Source organism: Xyrauchen texanus, chromosome 8, assembly GCF_025860055.1.
Source record: "Xyrauchen texanus isolate HMW12.3.18 chromosome 8, RBS_HiC_50CHRs, whole genome shotgun sequence".
Classification (NCBI taxonomy): Eukaryota; Metazoa; Chordata; class Actinopteri; order Cypriniformes; family Catostomidae; genus Xyrauchen; species Xyrauchen texanus.
The window spans coordinates 37,376,664-37,382,682 of record NC_068283.1 but is presented as its reverse complement, the minus strand read 5'-3'; positions in this window follow the sequence as shown (position 1 = coordinate 37,382,682).

Here is a 6,019-nt window from a genome sequence, read left to right as displayed (position 1 = left end):
CTATTATGGTCCCAAATGTTGATATAAATAGTGACAAAATATTTGATATGGAAACTGTCTTTGCACATAATATATTAACACCTGGGGAATGTCATTACTTTACAACACAAGAGTTTAATGGGACTACACAAAGGTTTTCTGATGACGCATTTTCCATCATACACTTTAATAGCCAAAGTTTGAAATGTAAATGATCAAAGATTAAAAACTTTCTTAGCGATTTAAAACGGACATTTAAAGTGATTGCAGTAACAGAAACCTGGTTGAAGGAAATGCAAGTTGACAATGTACATCAACGGTTACACCATGTTTTATGTAAACAGGATGGGGAAAGGTGGAGGAGGTGTTGTATGGAATGATATTCCGGACATTATTCAAAAGGTATTGCAAATTGTATTTGCAATTGCGTTTTCAATTTGTGGACGCATAAAATGTGACATAATCCAAACGCAATTGCAAATCGCGCATTACCGTTTGCATTTTCGTTTAAGCGAACGCACAGTGACTGCCAGATTTCAAATGGAAAAGCAAAGTCCGTTTGCAACTGTGTTTCCCATATCTTACGAGTTTTGGCCCTGTCATATTTAAATAGCAATTTCAATTACCACGTCTGCTTTTTCACTTTCTCAGCGTCACGTATGTAGCCAGCCAAAACTCAAATGGAATACTAATTCCCTTAGTATTTCCATTTCCGATGCCTTACACGGAAACCTGTCAATCAGGGTCAAGGGTGGGATTATGCTATGGGGCGTGTTTGTCTTGGGAAGTGACATCACTCACAGTCTATCAGGATCAATAATTAGCACTGCACTTTATTCATCTATAATCTCACACTGGACTGTCAACATATTCTCCTCAATATACTTCATAGATTTTATATATATATATATATATATATATATATATATATATATATATATATATTATTTCATATACTCCTACTTATTGTATTGTATATTGTGTGGATTGTTTACTGTACATTGTATATAATTATTGTGTTGTGTAAGTATGTGTACATTTGACTTGTAAATTGTTTTGTGTAAGTATGTTGTTTATTGTAACTGGTATATGTCTCGTCACTGTCATGACTGCTATGTTGCTCGGAACTGCACACAAGAATTTCACCTACTGTTGCACTTGTGTACATGGTAGTGTGACAATAAAGTGATTTGATTTGATAAACCGGCGTCTGTTCAGGGCATCACCTCTTGACCATCGACTGTGAGTGATGTCACTTCCCAAGACAAACACGCCCCATAGCATAATCCCACCCTTGACCCTGATTGACAGGTTTCTGTGTAAGGCATCGGAAATGGAAATACTAAGGGAATTAGTATTCCATTTGAGTATTAGAAAATCAGTTATTTTGAATTCTTATAATAAATTTCATTGATTTTGATTCTCTTAACAATACCTTAAAAATTAATTGGCTTAAACGTTTCCTTCACAATCAATCTTCTATTTGGAGTATAATCCCAAGATATATTTTTTCTCAATTAGGAGGTATACATTTTCTTTTAATGTGCAATTATTCAATTAGTAAACTTCCTGTCAAACTTTCCAAGTATCATCAGCAGATGCTTATGGCTTGGAAACTTATTTACAAGCATAATTTCTCGCCACACAATTTTTTAATTTGGAACAACTGTAATATTCTTCATAAGAGGAAATCTTTATTTCTTGAAAACTGGTTCAATAATGGGGTGATATTAGTAAACCAGCTATTTGATAGTGAATGTAATTTATTTAATTATTCCGATTTTGTTTCAGGATACCAATTCCCAGTATCTAGTAAAGAATTTAATATAGTTTCAAGGCCATCTCTTTGGAAATCTGTATGCTGTTTAGAAACAATAATAGTGCTACAGTGACTTCTGTTTCTCCCCTAGCCCTGAATCTACTGTGGTTGGTTCTGTTTGTTTTTCAATACATAAATCCAATTATAAAATTAGGTCATTATTTTTGGACCCTGTTACTTCAATTCCTTCCTCCATTTCTTATTGGAATAACCTTTTTGATGATATTAAATGGTCATATGTTTGGTCACTTCCTCAGAAATTCTTTCTAACTAATAAAGTTAAAGAAATATCCTATAAAATTATTCATAGATTTTATCCAGTTAAATACTTTTTTAAAGAAATTTAGAAATGATATTGATACTTCCTGCTCTTTTTGTGAAGCCTCCTCTGAAACTGTTGATCATTTATTTTGGGAATGTCTTTTTACTCGGTCTTTCTGGAACAATATTGATGCTCTGATTGTCCAAAAGGTTTTATGTAACTTTTCTTTATCATATAGACACATTCTTTTTGGATTTTATGTTAAAGACAAGAATCTAATTAATGCATGTTTTTGTATAAACCTTCTTTTATATATTGGAAAGTTTCATATCCATAAATGTAAATATATGAAAAGTAAACCCCACTTTAGCTTTTTCAAAGAAGAATTGAAGATGTATTTAAATACAATTTCAACTTCTGTTAACAAGAAAGCAATGAAAACATCCAGAATTAGTGCCATGTTTAATATTCTCTCTTAATGTTTTTTTCTTTTGTTCCCTCTTCTTCTTTTTTTTTCCTTTCTTCTCTTACTCTCTTTTCTTTTTAGACTATTGTTGAATATATTTAAATTTCTTTCACATTTCCTCTCTTAATGTATTCTGAACCATAATTTCTCTTTTGTTTTGAAAGATTGTTTATATTTCTTGTATGTATCGTCTTGTTCTGTTTGTTAATATTGCAATAAAAAAATAAATAAATAAATAGTATTCCATTTGAGTTTTGGCTGGCTACATACGCGACGCTGAGAAAGTGAAAAAGCAGACATGGTAATTGAAATTGCTATTTAAATATGACAGGGCCAAAACTCGTAAGATATGGGAAACACAGTTGCAAACTTACTTTGCTTTTCCATTTGAAATCTGGCAGTCACTGTGCGTTCGCTTAAACGAAAATGCAAACGGTAATGCGTGATTTGCAATTGCGTTTGGATTATGTCACATTTTATGCGTCCACAAATTGAAAACGCAATTGCAAATACAATTTGCAATTCCTTTTGAATAATGTCCGGAATATCATTCCATAGTGTTGCCTTCTATGTTGATGCTAAACTGAAATGTAAAGTCGTTGAGCATAAAACCATAGCTGTGACTGATTTGATGGAAGCATTAACGATAGAAATTATAAATGACAAAGGAAAAAATGTATTAATTACTTGTGTTTATAGACCACCTGGGCCAGCTACAGATTTGTTTACAGAAAAAATAATAGAATTGTTTGACGATGTAAAGAATAAATCAGTAATTGTATGTGGTGATTTCAATATAGATTTGGGTAGCAAAATAGTAACAAATGATTTTAATAATTATATGGAAAGTGTAGGTTTATGCCCAATGATAACCAAACCAACTAGAATTACAACTCATAGTGCTACGATTATTGATAATATATATACACAAATATACACGGCGAAATTATAAATGGTATTTTCACAACAGATGTGAGTGATCATCTCCCTGTATTTATAATTTATGATAATTTTTGTATTAAGACCACGCAAGATAACTCTTTCGTTGTTATAAGGGACAAGTCTAGTAAAGCTATTGAGGACTTTAAAGAAGATCTTAAGAGACAAAACTGGGATCAAGTATATATGAATGACTTAAATAATGCTTATAATGCTTTCATGACTATACTAATTAATTTATATGATCAAAATTGTAAACAAATCAAAATTTGTGCTCAAACTGCGAAGAAATCATTTGATAACCCTTGGATGACAAATGGGTTGAAAAATGCTTGTAAAAAATTATCTGTATAGAACGTTTCTTAAAAAAAGAACAGAAGATGCAGAGTGCAGATATAAAAAATATAAAAACAAACTTGTATCAATTATAAGAAGACAAAAAAAGGATTATTATACCAATCTGATAGATAAAAGTAAAGGCAATATCAAAAACACATGGGGTGTAATAAATACAGTCATGCATAAAGGTAGGGCCAAAGTTATTACTCCCGATTTTATAACCAAGAATAACTCAGATAAATATGCGACAGAAGAAATTGCAAATGAATTTAATAATTATTTTGCAAATATTGGCTCAAATTTAGTACAATACATCCCAGACGAAAATATTGATGGTAGTATTATTCCACATAGTGTAAACAGCATTTTCCTTGAGAGGGTACAAGCGCGTGAAATTTTGAAAACTGTTTATGAATTTGCAAATAAAAAGTCAAATGATTATATAGATATGAATATGTCACTGATAAAGCAAATAATAGACGTTATTGTTGAGCCTTTTACTTATATTTGTAATTTGTCATTCACTACAGGGAAATTTCCAGAATGTATGAAGATAGCCAAAGTGGTTCCACTTTTCAAAAAAGGAAATAAAAATGATGTTTCGAATTATAGACCCATATCTCTGTTACCACAGCTATCTAAAATCTTAGAAAAATTATTTGTGAATAGATTAAAAAATTTTTTGGATAAAAATGAATTGTTAACAAATAGTCAATATGGATTTCGCTCAAATCATTCAACTGCAACAGCAATTTTGGAATTGGTAGAAGAAATAACCAATGCTATGGATAAGAAATATGTTACTGTAAGTGTCTTCGTGGACTTGCAAAAAGCGTTTGACACTTTAGACCACGAAATATTATTGATTAAATTATATAAATATGGTATAAGAGGTATAGCTCATCAGTGGGTCAAAAGTTATTTAAAAGACAGAGAGCAGTTTGTTGAAATCAATAGCATAAAATCAATAAATTGTCCAATAAATTGTGGCGTACCCCAGGGATCGGTACTAGGTCCAGTACTTTTTCTTCTTTATGTGAATGATATAGCAAATGTTTCTAAGTTACTAAAATGTATTTTGTTTGCGGATGATACTACTTTATTTTATGATGGCAAAAATATAAATGAGGTATTACAAGTTGTAGAGTATGAGTTTGGGAAAATTATTAGATGGTTTAATGCCAATAGGCTGTCCTTAAATATCAGTAAGACAAAATTTGTGATTTTTAGTTGTATAAAAATGGATTTAGATGTAGCATTGTCAGTACAAGGAGTACAGATTGAAAGGACTCATGAATTTAAGTTTTTAGGTGTTGTGATTGATGAACAGTTGACATGGAAATTCCATATTGACCAGGTTAAATCTAGGGTATCCCAAATTATAGCTGTGTTACATAAAGTAAAAGAATCTTAATAAATGTGCCTTAATTTTGTTATATAATTCATTGATTGTTCCACATCTGACCTATTGCATTGAAGCATGGGGAAGTGCAAACAAGACTTATATAGAACCTGTATTTAAATTACAAAAACGTGCCATTCAGCGTTGTAAATGGAAGTGAATATAGGGCCCACACAAATCCAATATTTATACAGTTAAAAACTTTAAAATTCAATGACTTATTAGAATATAGCCTTCTAAAAATAATGTATAAAGCTCATCTGAAAACATTACCTGATAAATTGCAAAATAGATTCATCAAGAGAGTTAGTACATTTAATTTAAGAGGAACTGAAGTCTTTCAGAAACTTGAGTTTAGAACAAAATTAAAGGAAAGATGTGTCTGAATGCAAGGTGTCAGTCTGTGGAACAATCTAAATAGTGAAATTAAAACTTCAACATCGTTTTTTGTTTTTAAGAAGAGTGTAAAAGCATTACTAATAGAAAAATATAATGCATTTATTTAGCAGGACAATGTGATATTTGATTTATGACTGCATAGGTGCTGCAAAGTAGATGTGTGTTGTAAGCGTACCTTTTTTGGAATTGTAATTCAACTTATGTTGATAAGGGGCAGATATTATAAGTTTATCTTCTTTTTGCTCCTTCTCATTTCTTTTTCAAAAGAATGAAATAAATATATATGAATGAATGAATGAATGAAATAGTAAATGTCAAAATTTGACATCCAACTGGTTGTCTATCTTTCTCCAACTAATCACACCTGTGATGTTTGCATTCCTGACAGCAACACATACACAACAAAATATTGAA